This window comes from Scardinius erythrophthalmus, assembly GCF_964197995.2.
Source record: "Scardinius erythrophthalmus genome assembly, chromosome: 3".
NCBI lineage: Eukaryota > Metazoa > Chordata > Actinopteri > Cypriniformes > Leuciscidae > Scardinius > Scardinius erythrophthalmus.
In genome coordinates this window covers 21,105,799-21,126,690 of record NC_138223.1, presented here as the reverse complement: position 1 = coordinate 21,126,690, position 20,892 = coordinate 21,105,799, and positions in this window count along the sequence as shown.

Sequence of the window (20,892 nt, the reverse complement as noted above, 5' to 3'; positions counted from 1 at the left end):
AAATCCCACTATAATGTAAGAGAGCATCTTTTTTATGTATTTGGACCTAGGCCTAACAATGTGTTATCGTGCGCTGACACCATGTTTTTTTTTTTTTTTTTTTTGAGGCTACTCCTGATTTTGTTAGTCATCTCATCTCTTATATGCTGTGTATGATCATATCCTGCCTAGAGGTCTGCTACCCGACCCGAGCCCGACGGGTCCCGAAAAATGTGCGGGTTTCGGGTCGGGTTCGGGTTAATGTTTATTGAACAGCCTCGGGTTCGGGTCGGGCTCGGGTTTTTTAACTAAGAAAAACTATATAAGCTATAGTTTGCGTGCCGTGTGCTTTGCCTTCTTGCTGTGTTGTGGTGACCAGCACGCGAGAGAGAGATCCGGCGACTCAAAACTGAGGTTGGAGGTAACGGAACAAAAAAATAAATAAATAAATAATTACACTGCCTACGTAGCTTCTCTGCAGGGACAGCGCCAGAGAATTTTTAACGCATGTGCTGAGTGGGTGGGTGCAAGATCATTAACGGGGAGCAGCGCAAAACTTGGCCACAAAATATTTAATATTCAGTTAAGTTATGTTAATGATCAGAATTAAAGCTTTAATTTTATTAAATTGAACAAGCGCAACATTCAGCATTCAATCAAATATTCTAAAATATATAGGCTATTATTAATAATGTTATTTCAACACAATATCTCGTTATTTCGAAATAATATGTGTGTGTGCATCTGTAAATCCGGTGACGCGTGTATTGATTTTTATTAATAAACAAGTGTTTTCTCTAAAAGTGTCGACTCGGCTGCAAAGATGAAGTTGACGATCGCCATCTCCGTGTGAACGCGCTTATAGAGAGAAATGCACATAAATAAGCCTAATGGACTACATAATCAGAGAGTAGCCTTTTTCTTTTTTCGTTTTGAATGATTTCGTTTAAAGACATTTCAAGCTTTGTGCATTTGATGTATTTGTCATGTCTGTGTGAGGCATACACTGAGTTTCGTTAAGTTAGGATGTGCTCTAATTCACGTGCAATGCAAGTGAGCTCGCGGGCGCCTCCGTTATATTTGTTTCGTAGCCTATTAATTAAATACAGGCAATTGGTTGAAAAATTGATTAAAATTAAGATACAATTTATACAAAACGAAATTCACTTTAAAGAAAGGCTTTCTACAAAACTTCAACTTCAACGGTCAAAATCATGTCTGACCCGCTCCATGTCTCATATTACGCATCCTATCTTACTCGGTCGTGCTGTTCACTTTTCATAAATCAACATAAATGGAAAAAAAATAACATTATAATATTTTAACAAATATGAAACTAAATGCGCTTTACAACAGTAGGCCTACATACTCTCTATTTGTACAAATTTCTGCGCATTAATTTAATTCTGAATTTTGCACACACAAGTTGAAAGGCATTTGTTCAAATCAAGTTCACGGAAAATTGTGCGTGCATTTATTAATCATTATGATACTAAAATCCTAACAAATAGGCTATGCTATGTACAAAAAAATCAGATGAGCCAATAATATGAACGCATTTACACGTTAAGCATTTTCCTCCCATAGAAAACCATTATAAGAAAGCTTAATGTGGCTTAATTAGAATGTCCCCTTATTTTGTTGAAATAACGAGATATTATGTCAATACTAGGCTACTGTGTCCACCGTGGTCTCCTTTTTGATCAGCGGAAACGATTTTTGCTTGTTTGGGATCTGACTGTCCAGCGTATTTTAAAAAGTTAAGCAAACTTTCCTGTCTTTTTGACATTTTTCCCCTGAGTGAAACGATCGAGGCTAACAGCAATCTCAACTCGTACAAGCGCGCAAGTCATGAGTCACAAACATTGAACACTACACAAACAGTAATTTTATTTTATTTTATTTCATTTAGGCAATTCATTTTAGTGACACAGGAGGTGCCGGATCCAATAAAAAAGGTTCCGGGTCTAATGTCGGAGGTGGGGCTCAAATTAAGCCATGGCTGTTGTTCATTTAATTTGTTTTAAAATTCACTTTTCATCCAGAGCGGTTTCTTCTCGCTTTGCAATGTTTTCGCTTTCTTCTCGATGTGCAATGTATGCATAGGCTACACAGACCACAGACACACAGGCTCTCTCTCTCAAAAATGGTATTTATTTTGCTGTGAGAAATAGAGTGGACCTCGGGTTCGGGTCGGGTTCGGGCTTAACATGTAAATTAAATTGTCGGGTCGGGTCGGGTTAAATGATCGCGGGTACGGGCCGGGTTCGGGCTTCAGTTTAAAGCCCGTGCAGACCTCTAATCCTGCCCTATTCATGGTAGCCTACTTGCAGACATTGCGTCATCAATATCATTAATTGCGTCATCATACTTAAGGGCCCAGTGTTGACTGGTTACGCCACTGAATATAATTGTCTAAACTCCTTATCAAAATTACATATTTACAACAAATTTGACACATATATATGGGCACACTTTGAGTACTACTAATAAAAGTGGTGGAGATCAGGCAAGACTGTAAGAAGACTCAGGCAAAAAGGTGCTATAACTGTAAAAACGCTTTAAAACCATTTATTTCCTATGGTAAACTGCATGTATTGGCTGTAAATTGACTTTTTCATCTATGATGACAGTTGTTAAATGCTTGCTAAATAAAACTTAATGTCTTTTGATGCTTGTGAGCTTAAAGGCCTTAAAAGCCTTAAATGCTTGAACCCCGATAAATGCTGCTTGCAGCTTTAATTAGGGGTTCAAGCATGAAATGCTGAAACCCTATTGTAATTGTGCTGATTTTTATTATTAGGGGTTCAAGCACGAAGTGCTGAAACCCTATTGTAATTGTGCTGATTTTTATTATTAGGGGTTCAAGCACGAAGTGCTGAAACCCTATTGTAATTGTGCTGATTTTTATTATTATTATTATTATTATTATTATTATTATTCCGCCCTAAAACGCATTGTGCAGCCCAAACCGTAAGAGCTGGAACCTTGAAACTTGGCCAAATGGTAGTCCTCAATTTGGGGAGAACCTATCAAAATATGACCCCGATTGGCCCATAGGTGGCGCTATAATGACCAAATTTACTAAATTGCTCATAACTCCTAGACAGTTTGTCCTAGAGTCTCAATTTTAGCATCACTGTGATCCCTGGCTCCAGACGGACAAAATGGCTATCTCCAAATCCCGATCCGAGCAATAAAAAATTTGTTATGGGCAATTTTGTCCAAAACCTACTTTTGCGAACTAGTCCTAGGTTTTTGGCCCAATCCAGACCAGACCAGTCTAGCACAATTCTCTGGAGTCTCTAGATCAATAATTATTGAAAAAAAGTTGAACTTTTGCATTGGCCTGGCTGTAACAGGGTCATTTAGGGAAGGGGCGGGACAAAAAAAACACTCAAAAGCCTATACAACCTAAGGGAAAACCCCAAACTTCACAAAAATCGATGAGCAGGTGTGTCAGACCATGGTGAAGAAGCATGCCAAGTTTCGTGAAGATCGGACCATAGGTGGCGCTATAACTGTCCAAAACGTCTCTTCTTATTAGGGGTTCAAGCACGAAGTGCTGAAACCCTATTGTAATTGTGCTGATTTTTATTATTAGGGGTTCAAGCACGAAGTGCTGAAACCCTATTGTAATTGTGCTGATTTTTATTATTAGGGGTTCAAGCACGAAGTGCTGAAACCCTATTGTAATTGTACTGATTTTTATTATTATTATTAGGGGTTCAAGCACGAAGTGCTGAAACCCTATTGTAATTGTACTGATTTTTATTATTATTATTAGGGGTTCAAGCACGAAGTGCTGAAACCCTATTGTAATTGTACTGATTTTTATTATTATTATTATTATTATTATTCTGCCGTAAAACGCATCGTGCAGCCCAAACCGTAAGGGCTAGAGCTTTGAAACTTTGCCAGATGGTAGTACAAAAATCGAGGAGAGGTTATCAAATTATGACCTCGATTGGCCCATAGGTGGCGCTATAACAACCAAAAGCGCGAAAGTGGTCATAACTCCTGGACCGTATGTCGTAGACACAAGTGTCTTATATCATTGGAAAGCTGGTCGTCTGACGAACAAAACGTATATCTCCGATTTCATTTCCGTCATGATAGATTTTCCGCCATTTTGAATTTTGTCGAAAACCTACTTTTGCGAACTAGTCCCTGGTTTTTTGCTCGATCGGAACCAAACCAGTGCAGAATTGTTCTCTGGAGACTGAAGATCAATAATTATCGAAAAAAAGTTGAAATTTCGATTCAGGGTCGCTAGGGGGCGCAAAATTAACGTTGTGGGCGGAGCCTATTTTACTAAAATGGCTATAACTCCAGAAGTAAATGAGGTATTTTCACCAAACTTGGTACACGTATGTAAGAGGTCAATCTGAGGACACGGTAAAAAAATCGCGGCGATTGGCCACATGGTGGCGCTATAACATGAAAAAAACATAAAACAGGCTATAACCACCTGACCGTTAGTCCGATTGACTTGAAAATTGGTATGCAGTGTCTTGGTCCAAGGTGCCATGTATGTCTATGAGGACATTGGTGTATCTCAAAAAACATGGCCGCCATTGGCCAATGAAGTTGAGCACCTATTAGACAAGGTTAACGGAGGCCGATCGGAACGAAACTCGGTGGGCATGTTCGACTCATGGCCCTAGAGGTCTGTAAGAATTTTGAAAGAAATCGGCCACTAGTTGGCGCTAACGAGTTTTATGGCTCTGTAATCACGTGGTGTTAGATATATTGTCACAAAATGCATATCATTTGATAGATCTGCTCATGCTGAACAACTTTGCCTCTAGAACCATTGCTGTCAATCAAACCGTTCATTAAATATTCATGAATATGTTAAAAACCTACTTTTGCGAACTAGTCCCTGGTTTTTCGCCCGATCGGAACCAGACCAGTCTAGGACAATTCTATGGACTCTCTAGATCAATAATTATCAAAAAAAAGTTGAACTTTTGTATTTGTATGGCTGTAATAGGGTCATTTATAAAATGGGTGTGGCAAAATACACTCAAAAGCCTATAAATCCTAAATGAAAACTCAGAACTTCACAAAAATTGGTGAGCATATGTGTCATAACATCACAAACAAGCTTGCAAAATTTTATGGAGATTGGACAATAGTTGGCGCTATAACTGTTAAAAAGCTTTAAAACCATATATTTCCTATGGTAAACTGCCTGTATTGGCTGTAAATGGTCTTTTCCATGTCTGATCATATAATTTTCATATCATAATGTTCAAAACTAGTGCAATACAATTCTCTGGACTCACTAGATCAATAATTGTCAGAAAAAGTTGAACTACTTCATTTGGATAGCTATAATAGGTTCACTTCAAAATCTGGCCTTTACCAAGTGTCCCCGAAAGCCTATATCTCTTTAATCAATGCTCAGACCTTCTTAAAAACAAGTCAGAACGTGTGAAATATCACCCTGAACAAGCATGAAAATTTTCAGACAGATCGGACAAAATTTGCCTCTATAACAGTTAAAAAGGTGAAAATGATATGATTTAATGGCATGTTAAGCCAATAAGTGGTATTTTACTGCCCCCTGCTGTTTAAAATAGTCATTTTCTCATATTGGTATTGGTATCAGCCATGGTAAATCATGATAAATGATGGTGTGTGTGTGTGTGTGTGTGTGTGTGTGTGTGTGTGTGTGTGTGTGTGTGTGGTACAAATATAACAAAGGTTTTATTTTCCAACATGAAAACAAACATAACAGAGTGCTAGTGCACAAACAATAACCGACAATGATAATGGATGAGAGGGGAACTTAAATACACAGATCAAGACAAGGACAACAGGTGACGGTTATGATGATGAGGTGCAGGTGATGATGAGGAGGGTGATGAGGAGCAGGTGCAGGTGATGACGACAGATGGTGAATGTGATGAAGACAGAAGGTGAATGTGATGAAGGTGAATGTGACACCAATATCACTGAAACATTTGTGTGTGTGTGTGTGTGTGTGTGTGTGTGTGTGTGTGTGTGTGTGTGTGTGTGTGTGTGTGTGTGTGTGTGTGTGTGTGTGTAGCATTATTGTGTGTAGCATATGTAGCAAGTATGCATTATTGAGTTAACATGGAAACACTGGTTTGCTTTAGTGCAGAAAACTGGTCAAAATCATGAGGTTTAAAGTGAAAGTGAGCCAATAAGTGGTCTTCTACTGCCCTCTGCTGGCCCTTCTACTTATTAATTAAATTTTTCCACATGTGCTTGCATTTATACTTGAATACACACTAAAAATCACTTATATAGCAATAACTATTATAACACAATCATATTTTGTCAGTGTTAATCACTTTATTTGCACTGACACTTCAAATAATTGCTAGTAATGTGATAAATCAGGCTAGAAACATGGTAAATCAAAGTAAATAATACTAGATTGTCGTTTATCTCCTGGTAAATAATACTAGAACGTGGTATATCATGGTAAATCATGGTTAACTATGCTGTGTGTGTATGTGTGTGTGTGTGTGTGTGTGTGTGTGTGTGTGTGTGTGTGTGTGTGTGTGTGTGTGTGTGTAAGCATGCATTGAGTTAACATGGAAAAACTGGTTTGCTTTAGTGCAGAAAACTGGTTTAAAGTGAAAGTGAGCCAATAAGTGGTCTTCTAGTGCCCTCTGCTGGCCATTCAACTTAATAATGAAATATTTTACATGTGCTTTTGCATTCATACTTGGACACACACTAAAAATCACGTATATAACTAACTATTATAACACAATAATATTTTGTCAGTGTTCATCACCTCATTTGCACTGACACTTCACATAATTGCTAGTAATGTGGTTAATCATGCTAGAAACATTGTAAATCATAGTAAATAATACTGAAATGAGGTGTATCAAGGTAAATCATGCTAGAATCCTAATAAATCATTCTGGAACATGGTATATGATAGTAAATCATGCTAGAATCATATTAAATAATTCTAGAATGTGGCAAATCGTCGTGGGAGGAGCCTATTTTACTCAAATGGCTATAACTCAAGAAGTAAATGAGATATCTTCACCAAACTCAGTACACATGTGTATGGGTTCAATTTGAGGTCACAGTAAACAATTTTATGGAGATCGGACCATAGGTGGCGCTATAACTGTTAAAAAGCTTTAAAACCATATATATCCCATGGCAAATTGCCTGTATTGGCTGTAAATGGTCTTTTCCATCTATTATGTCAGTGGTTACATGCTTGCTAAATAAATCTTAATAACTTTTGATGCTTTTGTGCTTAAATGCCTTAAAGGCCTTAACTGCTTGAACCCCGATAAATGCTGCTTGCAGCTTTAATTATTATTATTATTATTATTTTTCTTCTGCCGTAAAACTCATCGTGCAGCCCAAACCGTAAGAGCTGGAGCTTTGAAACTTTGCCAGATGGTAGTACAAAAATCGAGGAGAGGTTCAGAGAATATGACCCCAATTGGCCCATAGGTGGCGCTATAGCAACCAAAAGCGCGAAACTGCTCATAACTCCTAGACCGTATGACGTAGACTCAAGTGTCTTATATCACTGGAAAGCTGGAAACCTGAAGGTCAAAACGTATATCTCCGATTTCATTTCCTGTATGCAAATTGTCCGCCATTTTGAATTTAGTTAAAAACCTACTTTTGCGAACTAGTCCTAGGTTTTTTGTCCAATTGGATCCAAAACAGTGCAGAAATGTTCTCTGGAGTCTGAATATCAATAATTATCGAAAAAAAGTCGAAATTTCGATTCCTGATCGCCGGGGGGTGATAAATTAATGTTGTGGGAGGAGCCTATTTTACTAAAATGGCTATAACTCGAGAATGAAATTAGATATCTTCACCAAACTTGGTGCACATGTGTATGAGTTCAATCTGGGGTCACAGTAAAAAAATCGCGACGATTGATTACTAGGTGGCGCTATAACATGAAAAAAACATGAAAACGGCTATGACCACGTGACCGTTAGTCCGATTGACTTGAAAATTGGTATGCAGTGTCTTGGTCCAAGGTACCATGTATGTCTATGAGGACATTGGCGTATCTCGAAAAACATGGCCGCCATCGACCAATGAAATTTGAGCACCTATTAGACAAGGTTAACGGAGGCCGATCGGAACGAAACTCGATGGGCATGTTCGACTCATGGCCCTAGAGGTCTCTAAGAGTTTTGAAAGAAATCGGCCACTAGTTGGCGCTAACGAGTTTTATGGCTCTGTAATCACGTGGTGTTACACTTATCGTCACAAAATGCATATCATCTGATAGATCTGCTCATGCTGAACAACTTTGCCTCAAGAACTAATGCTGTCAATTAAACCGTTTATTAAATATTCGTAATTATGTTAAAAACCTACTTTTGCAAACTAGTCCTAGGTTTTTCGCCCGATCGAAACCAGACCAGTCTAGGACAATTCTCTGGACACTCTAGATCAATAATTATCAAAAAAAAGTTGAACTTTTGCATGTAGATGGCTGTAATAGGGTCATTTAGAAAAGGGGCATGGCAAAAAAACACTAAAAAGCCTATAAATCCTAAATGAAAACTCAGAACTTCACAAAAATTGGTGAGCATATGTGACATAACATCATTAACAAGCATGCCAATTTTTATGGAGATCGGACCATAGGTGGCGCTATAACTGCTAAAAAGCTTTAAAACCATATTTCCTATGGTATTTCCTGTAAATGGTCTTTTCCATCTATTATGTCAGTAGTTACATGCTTGCTAAATAAAACTTAATCACTTTTGATGCTTTTGTGCTTAAAGGCCTTAACTGCTTGAACCCCGATAAATGCTGCTTGCAGCTTTAATTATTATTATTATTATTATTTTCCCCTAAAACGCATTGTGCAGACCAAACCGTAAGAGCTGGAACCTTGAAACTTGGCCAAATGGTAGTCCTCAATTTGGGGAGAACCTATAAAAGTATGACCCCGATTGGCCCATAGGTGGCGCTATAGCAACCAAAAGCGCAAAACTGCTCATAACTACTAGACCGTATGACGTAGACTCAAGTGTCTTATATCATTGGAAAGCTGGACGCCTGACGAACAAAACGTATATCTCCGATTTCATTTCCGCCATGATAGATTTTCCGCCATTTTGAATTTTGTCAAAAACATACTTTTGCGAACTAGTCCTAGGTTTTTCGCCCGATCGGAACCAAACCAGTGCAGAAATGTTCTCTAGAGTCTGAATATCAAAAACTATCGAAAAAAAGTTGAAATTTCGATTCACGGACGCTAAGGGCCGCCAAAACGTACGTTGTGGGCGGGGCCTATTTTACTAAAATGGCTATAACTCCAGAAGTAAATGAGGTATCTTCACCAAACTTGGTACACATGTGTAAGAGGTCAATCTGAGGTCACAGTAAAAAAATCGCGACGATTGGCCTCATGGTGGCGCTATAACATGAAAAAAACATAAAACAGGCTATAACCACCTGACCGTTAGTCCGATTGACTTGAAAATTGGTATGCAGTGTCTTGGTCCAAGGTGCCATGTATGTGTATGAGGACATTGGCGTATCTCAAAAAACATGGCCGCCATCGGCCAATGAAGTTTGAGCACCTATTAGACAAGGTTAACGGAGACCGATCGGAACGAAACTCGATGGGCATGTTCGACTCAAGGCCCTAGAGGTCTGTAAGAATTTTGAAAGAAATCGGCCACTAGTTGGCGCTAACGAGTTTTACGGCTCTGTAATCACGTGGTGTTACAAATATCCACACAATATGTATATCATTTCATAGATCTCCTCATCCTGAACAACTTTGCCTCAAGAACCATTGCTGTCAATCAAACCATTCATTAAATATTTGCAAACATGTTAAAAACCTACTTTTACGAACTAGTCCTAGGTTTTTCACCCGATCGGAACCAGACCAGTCTAGGACAATTCTCTGGACTCTCTAGATCAAAAACTATCAAAAAAAAGTTGAAATTTTGCATTTGGATGGCTCTAATAGGGTCATTTATAAAATGGGCGTGGCAAAATACATTAAATATCCTATAAATCCTAAATAAAAACTCAGAACTTCACAAAAATCGGTGAGCATATGTGACATAACATCATTAACAAGCATGCCAAATTTTATGGAGATCGGACCATAGGTGGCGCTATAACTGTTAAAAAGCTTTAAAACCATATATTTCCTATGGTAAACTGCCTGTATTGGCTGTAAAAGGTCTTTTCCATCTCTGATCATATAATTTTCATATCATAATGTTCAAAACTAGTGCAATACAATTCTCTGGACTCACTAGGTCAATAATTGTCAGAAAAAGTTGAACTACTTCATTTGGATAGTTATAATAGGTTCACTTCAAAATGTAGCCTTTACCAAGTGTCCCCGAAAGCCTATATCTCTTTAATGAATGACTCAGACCTTCTTAAAAAGCCAGTGAAATATAACTCTGAACATGCATGAAAATTTTCAGACCGATCGGACAAAATTTGCCTCTATAACAGTTAAAAAGGTGAAAATTATATGAATATAATGGCATATTAAGCCAATAAGTTGTATTTTACTGCCCCCTGCTGTTTAAAATTTATAAAATCACTATTTTAACATTTACAATTACAATTACATTTAGTCAAAATCCATCCGTTAAAGCAGGGATCAGCAACTCCGGTCCTGGAGGGCCACTGTCCTGCAGAGTTTAGCTTCAGCCCTGATAAAAACTCACCTGCCTGTATCTATCTAGTAATCCTGAAAACACTGATTGCCTTGTTCAGGTGTGTTTAATTAGGGTTGGAGCTAAACTCTGCAGGACAGTGGCCCTCCAGGACCGGAGTTGCTGATCCCTGCGTTAAAGTATTAGTATTGACAGTTTGATCACATCATATAGTTCAAATGTCTGTATCTACAACATAATGTGTTTGTGTAGTCTTAGGTTTCTGAATAAATTCTGAATCTTCTGATTAATAGCTTACAAAGACTTTGTGAAATGTTTATAGACCATTCAAATATATTTTCATTATGACATATCCCAATAGCATTGAAAAAACAACAACAACATTTGTCTTTGTGTGTGTGTGTGTGTGTGTGTGTGTGTGTGTGTGTGTGTGTGTGTGTGTGTGTGTGTGTGTGTGTGTAAGCATGCATTATTGAGTTAACATGGAAAAACTGATTTGATTTAGTGCAGAAAACTGGTAAAAATAATGAAATTTAAAGTGAAACTGAGCCAATAAGTGGTCTTCTAGTGCCCTCTGCTGGCCATTCTACTTATGAAGTCTTTTCACATGTGCTTTGTGCAAATCACTTATATAACAATAACTATTATAACAAAATCATATTTTGACAGTGTTTATCACTTCATTTGCACTGACACTTCACATAATTGCTAGTAATGTGGTAAATCATGGTAAATCACGCTAGAAACATGGTAAATCATAGTAAATCATACTAGAATGTGGTGTATCAAGGTAAATCATGCTAGAATCCTGGTAAATCATTCTAGAATGTGATATATCATGGTAAATCATGCTAGAACAGGGTAAATCATGGTAAACCATGGTAAATCATGATAAACTATGGTAAATCATGCTAGAATGTGGTATATCATGGTAAATCATGCTAGAACATGGTAAATTAAGGTAAACTAAGATAAATTCATGGTAAACTATGCTAGAACAGGGTAAATCATGATAAACTATGGTAAATCTTGCTAGAATGTGGTATATCATGGTAAATCATGCTAGAACATGGTAAATCAAGGTAAACTGAGATAAATTCATGGTAAACTATGCTAGAACAAGGTAAATCATGGTAAACCATGGTAAATCATGATAAACTATGGTAAATCATGCTAGAATGTGGCATATCATGGTAAATCATGCTAGAACATGGTCTTTTCCATCTATGATGTCATGCTTGCTAAATAAAACTTTATAACTTTTGATGCTTTTGTGCTTAAAGTCCTTAACGGCCTTAACTGCTTGAACCCCGATAAATGCTGCTTGCAGCTTTAATTATTATTATTATTATTCCGCCCTAAAACGCATCGTGCAGCCCAAACCGTAAGAGCTGGAACTTTGAAACTTTGACAGATGGTAGTACAAAAATCGAGGAAAGGTTCAGAGATTATGACCCCGATTGGCCCATAGGTGGCGCTATAGCAACCAAAAGCGCGAAACTGTTCATAACTCCTAGACCGTATGTCGTAGACTCAAGTGTCTTATATCATTGGAAAGCTGGATGCCTGACGAACAAAACGTATATCTCCGATTTCATTTCCGCCATGATAGATTTTCCGCCATTTTGAATTTTGTCAAAAACCTACTTTTGCGAACTAGTCCCTGGTTTTTTGCCCGATTGGAACCAAACCAGTGCAGAAATGTTCTCTGGAGTCTGAATATCAATAATTATCGAAAAAAAGTGGAAATTTCGATTCACGGTTGCTAAGGGGCGCCAAAACGTACGTTGTGGGAGGGGCCTATTTTACTAAAATGGCTATAACTCCCGATGTAAATGAGGTATCTTCACCAAACTTGGTACACATGTGTATGAGTTCAATCTGGGGTCACAGTAAAAAAATCGCGACGATTTGCCTCATGGTGGCGCTATAAATTGAAAAAAACATAAAACAGGCTATAACCACCTGACCGTTAGTCCGATTGACTTGAAAATTGGTATGCAGTGTCTTGGTCCAAGGTGCCATGTATGTGTATGAGGACATTGGCGTATCTCAAAAAACATGGCCGCCATCGGCCAACGAAGTTTGAGCACCTATTAGACAAGGTTAACGGAGGCCGATCGGAACGAAACTCAATGGGCATGTTCGGCTCATGGCCCTAAAGGTCTGTAAGAATTTTGAAAGAAATCGGCCACTAGTTGGCGCTAACGAGTTTTACGGCTCTGTAATCACGTGGTGTTACAAATATCCACACAATTTGCATATCATTTGATAGACCTCCTCATCCTGAACAACTTTGCCTCAAGAACCATTGCTGTCAATCAAACTGTTCATTAATTATTCATTAATATGTTAAAAACCTACTTTTGCGAACTAGTCCTAGGTTTTTTGCCCGATCGGAACCAGACCAGTCTAGGACAATTCTCTGGACTCTCTAGATCAATAATTATCAAAAAAAGTTGAACTTTTGCATTTGGATGGCTGTAATAGGGTCATTTATAAAATGGGCGTGTCAAAATACATTAAAAAGCCTATAAATCCTAAATAAAAACTCAGAACTTCACAAAAATTGGTCAGCATATGTGACATAACATCATTAACAAGCATGAAAAAGTCTATGGAGATCGGACGATAGGTGGCGCTATAACTGTTAAAAAGCTTTAAAATCATATATTTCCTATGGTAAACTGCCTGTATTGGCTGTAAATGGTCTTTTCCATCTCTGATCATATAATTTTCATATCATAATGTTCAAAACTAGTGCAATACAATTCTCTGGACTCACTAGATCAATAATTGTCAGAAAAAGTTGAACTACTTCATTTGGATAGCTATAATAGGTTCACTTCAAAATCTGGCCTTTACCAAGTGTCCCCGAAAGCCTAAATCTCTTTAATCAATGCTCAGACCTTCTTAAAAACAAGTCAGAACGTGTGAAATATCACTCTGAACAAGCATGAAAATTTTCAGACAGATCGGACAAAATTTGCCTCTATAACAGTTAAAAAGGTGAAAATGATATGAATTAATGGCATGTTAAGCCAATAAGTGGTATTTTACTGCCCCCTGCTGTTTAAAATAGTCATTTTCTCATATTGGTATTGGTATCAGCCATGGTAAATCATGATAAATGATGGTGTGTGTGTGTGTGTGTGTGTGTGTGTGTGTGTGTGTGTGTGTGTGTGTGTGTGTGTGTGTGTGTGTGTGTGTGTGTGTGTGTAGCATTATTGTGTGTAGCATATGTAGCAAGTATGCATTATTGAGTTAACATGGAAACACTGGTTTGCTTTAGTGCAGAAAACTGGTCAAAATCATGAGGTTTAAAGTGAAAGTGAGCCAATAAGTGGTCTTCTACTGCCCTCTGCTGGCCATTCTACTTATTGATTAAATTTTTCCACATGTGCTTGCATTTATACTTGAATACACACTAAAAATCATTTATATAGCAATAACTATTATAACACAATCATATTTTGTCAGTGTTAATCACTTTATTTGCACTGACACTTCAAATAATTGCTAGTAATGTGGTAAATCATGGTAAATCATGGTTAACTATGCTGTGTGTGTGTGTGTGTGTGTGTGTGTGTGTGTGTGTGTGTGTGTAAGCATGCATTGAGTTAACATGGATAAACTGGTTTGCTTTAGTGCAGAAAACTGGTTTAAAGTGAAAGTGAGCCAATAAGTGGTCTTCTACTGCCCTCTGCTGGCCATTCTACTTATTAATGAAATATTTCAACATGTGCTTGCATTCATACTTGAATACACACTAAAAAAATCACTTATATAGCAATAACTATTATAACACAATCATATTTTGTCAGTGTTAATCACTTTATTTGCACTGACACTTCAAATAATTGCTAGTAATGTGATAAATCAGGCTAGAAACATGGTAAATCAAAGTAAATAATACTAGATTGTTGTTTATCTCCTGGTAAATAATACTAGAACGTGGTATATCATGGTAAATCATGGTTAACTATGCTGTGTGTGTATGTGTGTGTGTGTGTGTGTGTGTGTGTATGTAAGCATGCATTGAGTTAACATGGAAAAACTGGTTTGCTTTAGTGCAGAAAACTGGTTTAAAGTGAAAGTGAGCCAATAAGTGGTCTTCTAGTGCCCTCTGCTGGCCATTCTACTTAATAATGAAATATTTTACATGTGCTTTTGCATTCATACTTGGACACACACTAAAAATCACGTATATAACTAACTATTATAACACAATAATATTTTGTCAGTGTTCATCACCTCATTTGCACTGACACTTCACATAATTGCTAGTAATGTGGTTAATCATGCTAGAAACATTGTAAATCATAGTAAATAATACTGAAATGAGGTGTATCAAGGTAAATCATGCTAGAATCCTAATAAATCATTCTGGAACATGGTATATGATAGTAAATCATGCTAGAATTATATTAAATAATTCTTGAATGTGGCAAATCGTTGTGGGAGGAGCCTATTTTACTCAAATGGCTATAACTCAAGAAGTAAATGAGATATCTTCACCAAAATCAGTACACATGTGTATGGGTTCAATTTGAGGTCACAATAAACAATTTTATGGAGATCGGACCATAGGTGGCGCTATAACTGTTAAAAAGCTTTAAAACCATATATATCCCATGGCAATTTGCCTGTATTGGCTGTAAATGGTCTTTTCCATCTATTATGTCAGTGGTTACATGCTTGCTAAATAAATCTTAATGACTTTTGATGCTTTTGTGCTTAAATGCCTTAAAGGCCTTAACTGCTTGAACCCCGATAAATGCTGCTTGCAGCTTTAATTATTATTATTATTATTATTATTCCGCCCTAAAACGCATTGTGCAGCCCAAACCGTAAGAGCTGGAACCTTGAAACTTGGCCAAATGGTAGTCCTCAATTTGGGGAGAACCTATCAAAATATGACCCCGATTGGCCCATAGGTGGCGCTATAATGACCAAATTTACTAAATTGCTCATAACTCCTAGACAGTTTGTCCTAGAGTCTCAATTTTAGCATCACTGTGATCCCTGGCTCCAGACGGACAAAATGGATATCTCCAAATCCCGATCCGAGCAAAAAAAAATTTGTTATGGGCAATTTTGTCCAAAACCTACTTTTGCGAACTAGTCCTAGGTTTTTGGCCCAATCCAGACCAGACCAGTCTAGCACAATTCTCTGGAGTCTCTAGATCAATAATTATTGAAAAAAAGTTGAACTTTTGCATTGGCCTGGCTGTAACAGGGTCATTTAGGGAAGGGGCGGGACAAAAAAAACACTCAAAAGCCTATACAACCTAAGGGAAAACCCCAAACTTCACAAAAATCGATGAGCAGGTGTGTCAGACCATGGTGAAGAAGCATGCCAAGTTTCGTGAAGATCGGACCATAGGTGGCGCTATAACTGTCCAAAACGTCTCTTCTTATTAGGGGTTCAAGCACGAAGTGCTGAAACCCTATTGTAATTGTGCTGATTTTTATTATTATTATTAGGGGTTCAAGCACGAAGTGCTGAAACCCTATTGTAATTGTACTGATTTTTATTAGGGGTTCAAGCACGAAGTGCTGAACACCTATTGTAATTGTACTGATTTTTATTATTATTAGGGGTTCAAGCACGAAGTGCTGAAACCCTATTGTAATTGTACTGATTTTTATTATTATTATTATTCTCCCCTAAAACGCATCGTGCAGACCAAACCGTAAGAGCTGGAACCTTGAAACTTGGCCAAATGGTAGTCCTCAATTTGGGGAGAACCTATCAAAGTATGACTCAGATTGGCCCATAGGTGGCGCTATAACAACCAAAAGCGCGAAACTGCTCATAACTCCTAGACCGTATGTCCTAGACTCAAGTGTCCTATATCATTGGAAAGCTGGACGCCTGAAGGTCAAAACGTATATCTCCGATTTTATTTCAGGTATGCAAATTTTTCCGCCATTTTGAATTTTGTCAAAAACCTACTTTTGCAAACTAGTCCCTGGTTTTTCGCCCGATCGGAACCAAACCAGTGCAGAAATGTTCTTTGGAGTCTGAATATCAATAATTATCGAAAAAAAGTCGAAATTTCGATTCCTGGTCGCTAGGGGGTGATAAATTAATGTTGTAGGAGGAGCCTATTTTACTAAAATGGCTATAACTCGAAAAGGAAATGAGATATCTTCACCAAACTTGGTGCACATGTGTATGAGTTCAATTTGGGGTCATAGTAAAAAAATTGCGACGATTGATCACTAGGTGGCGCTATAACATGAAAAAAACATGAAAAGAGCTATGACCACGTGAACGTTTGTCCGATTGACTTGAAAATTGGTATGCAGTGTCTTGGTCCAAGGTGCCATGTATGTCTATGAGGACATTGGCGTATCTCGAAAAACATGGCCGCCATCGACCAATGAAATTTGAGCACCTATTAGACAAGGCTAACGGAGGCCGATCGGAACGAAACTCGATGGGCATGTTCGACTCATGGCCCTAGAGGTCTGTAAGAGTTTTGAACGAAATCGGCCACTAGTTGGCGCTAACGAGTTTTATGGGTCTGTAATCACGTGGTGTTACACTTATCGTCACAAAATGCATATCATATGATAGAACTGCTCATGCTGAACAACTTTGCCTCAAGAACTAATGCTGTCAATTAAACCGTTTATTAAATATTTGTAATTATGTTAAAAACCTACTTTTGCAAACTAGTCCTAGGTTTTTCGCCCGATCGAAACCAGACCAGTCTAGGACAATTCTCTGGACACTCTAGATCAATAATTATCAAAAAAAAGTTGAACTTTTGCATGTAGATGGCTGTAAGAGGGTCATTTAGAAAAGGGGCGTGGCAAAAAACACTAAAAAGCCTATAAATCCTAAATGAAAACTCAGAACTTCACAAAAATTGGTGAGCATATGTGACATAACATCATTAACAAGCATGCCAATTTTTATGAAGATCGGACGATAGGTGGCGCTATAACTGCTAAAAAGCTTTAAAACCATATATTTCCTATTGTATTTCCTGTAAATGGTCTTTTCCATCTATTATGTTAGTAGTTACATGCTTGCTAAATAAAAGTTAATCACTTTTGATGCTTTTGTGCTTAAAGGCCTTAATTGCTTGAACCCCGATAAATGCTGCTTGCAGCTTTAATTAGGGGTTCAAGCACGAAGTGCTGAAACCCTATTGTAATTGTACTGATTTTTATTAGGGGTTCAAGCACGAAGTGCTGAAACCCTATTGTAATTGTGCTGATTTTTATTATTATTATTATTATTATTATTCTGCCGTAAAACGCATCGTGCAGCCCAAACCGTAAGAGCTGGAACTTTGAAACTTTGACAGATGGTAGTACAAAAATCGAGGAAAGGTTCAGAGATTATGACCCCGATTGGCCCATAGGTGGCGCTATAACAACCAAAAGCGCGAACCTGCTCATAACTCCTAGACCGTATGTCGTAGACTCAAGTGTCTTATATCATTGGAAAGCTGGACGCCTGACGAACAAAACGTATATCTCCGATTTCATTTCCGCCATGATAGATTTTCCGCCATTTTGAATTTTGTCAAAAATCTACTTTTGCGAACTAGTCCCTGGTTTTTTGCCCGATTGGAACCAAACTAGTGCAGAAATGTTCTCTGGAGACTGAATATCAATAATTATCGAAAAAAAGTGGAAATTTCGATTCACGGTCGCTAAGGGGCGCCAAAACGTACGTTGTGGGAGGGGCCTATTTTACTAAAATGGCTATAACTCCCGATGTAAATGAGGTATCTTCACCAAACTTGGTACACATGTGTATGAGCTTACTCTGGGGTCACAGTAAAAAAATCGCGACGATTGGCCTCATGGTGGCGCTATAAAATGAAAAAAACATAAAACAGGCTATAACCACCTGACCGTTAGTTCGATTGACTTGAAAATTGGTATGCAGTGTCTTGGTCCAAGGTGCCATGTATGTGTATGAGGACATTGGCGTATCTCAAAAAACATGGCCGCCATTGGCCAACGAAGTTTGAGCACCTATTAGACAAGGTTAACGGAGGCCGATCGGAACGAAACTCAATGGGCATGTTCGGCTCATGGCCCTAAAGGTCTGTAAGAATTTTGAAAGAAATCGGCCACTAGTTGGCGCTAACGAGTTTTACGGCTCTGTAATCACGTGGTGTTACAAATATCCACACAATATGCATATCATTTGATAGATCTCCTCATCCTGAACAACTTTGCCTCAAGAACCATTGCTGTCAATCAAACTGTTCATTAATTATTCATTAATATGTTAAAAACCTACTTTTGCGAACTAGTCCTAGGTTTTTTGCCCGATCGGAACCAGACCAGTCTAGGACAATTCTCTGGACTCTCTAGATCAATAATTATCAAAAAAAAGTTGAACTTTTGCATTTGGATGGCTGTAATAGGGTAATTTATAAAATGGGCGTGTCAAAATACATTAAAAAGCCTATAAATCCTAAATAAAAACTCAGAACTTCACAAAAATTGGTAAGCATATGTGACATAACATCATTAACAAGCATGAAAAATTCTATGGAGATCGGACGATAGGTGGCGCTATAACTGTTAAAAAGCTTTAAAATCATATATTTCCTATGGTAAACTGCCTGTATTGGCTGTAAATGGTCTTTTCCATCTCTGATCATATAATTTTCATATCATAATGTTCAAAACTAGTGCAATACAATTCTCTGGACTCACTAGATCAATAATTGTCAGAAAAAGTTGAACTACTTCATTTGGATAGCTATAATAGGTTCACTTCAAGATCTGGCCTTTACCAAGTGTCCCCGAAAGCCTATATCTCTTTAATCAATGCTCAGACCTTCTTAAAAACAAGTCAGAACGTGTGAAATATCACCCTGAACAAGCATGAAAATTTTCAGACAGATCGGACAAAATTTGCCTCTATAACAGTTAAAAAGGTGAAAATGATATGAATTAATGGCATGTTAAGCCAATAAGTGGTATTTTACTGCCCCCTGCTGTTTAAAATAGTCATTTTCTCATATTGGTATTGGTATCAGCCATGGTAAATCATGATAAATGATGGTGTGTGTGTGTGTGTGTGTGTGTGTGTGTGTGTGTGTGTGTGTGTGTGTGTGTGTGTGTGTGTGTGTGTGTGTGGTACAAATATAACAAAGGTTTTATTTTCCAACATGAAAACAAACATAACAGAGTGCTAGTGCACAAACAATAACCGACAATGATAATGGATGAGAGGGGAACTTAAATACACAGATCAAGACAAGGACAACAGGTGACGGTTATGATGATGAGGAGCAGGTGATGACGAGGAGGGTGATGAGGAGCAGGTGCAGGTGATGACGACAGATGGTGAATGTGATGAAGACAAAAGGTGAATGTGATGAAGGTGAATGTGACACCAATATCACTGAAACATTTGTGTGTGTGTGTGTGTGTGTGTGTGTGTGTGTGTGTGTGTGTGTGTGTAGCATTATTGTGTGTAGCATATGTAGCAAGTATGCATTATTGAGTTAACATGGAAACACTGGTTTGCTTTAGTGCAGAAAACTGGTCAAAATCATGAGGTTTAAAGTGAAAGTGAGCCAATAAGTGGTCTTCTACTGCCCTCTGCTGGCCATTCTACTTATTAATTAAATTTTTCCACATGTGCTTGCATTTATACTTGAATACACACTAAAAATCACTTATATAGCAATAACTATTATAACAATCATATTTTGTCAGTGTTAATCACTTTATTTGCACTGACACTTCAAATAATTGCTAGTAATGTGGTAAATCATGGTAAATCATGGTTAACTATGCTGTGTGTGTGTGTGTGTGTGTGTGTAAGCATGCATTGAGTTAACATGGATAAACTGGTTTGCTTTAGTGCAGAAAACTGGTTTAAAGTGAAAGTGAGCCAATAAGTGGTCTTCTACTGCCCTCTGCTGGCCATTCTACTTATTAATGAAATATTTCAACATGTGCTTGCATTCATACTTGAATACACACTAAAAAAATCACTTATATAGCAATAACTATTATAACACAATCATATTTTGTCAGTGTTAACCACTTTATTTGCACTGACACTTCAAATAATTGCTAGTAATGTGATAAATCAGGCTAGAAACATGGTAAATCAAAGTAAATAATCCTAGATTGTCGTTTATCTCCTGGTAAATAATACTAGAACGTGGTATATCATGGTAAATCATGGTTAACTATGCTGTGTGTGTATGTGTGTGTGTGTGTGTGTGTGTGTGTGTGTGTGTGTGTGTGTGTGTGTGTGTGTGTGTGTGTGTGT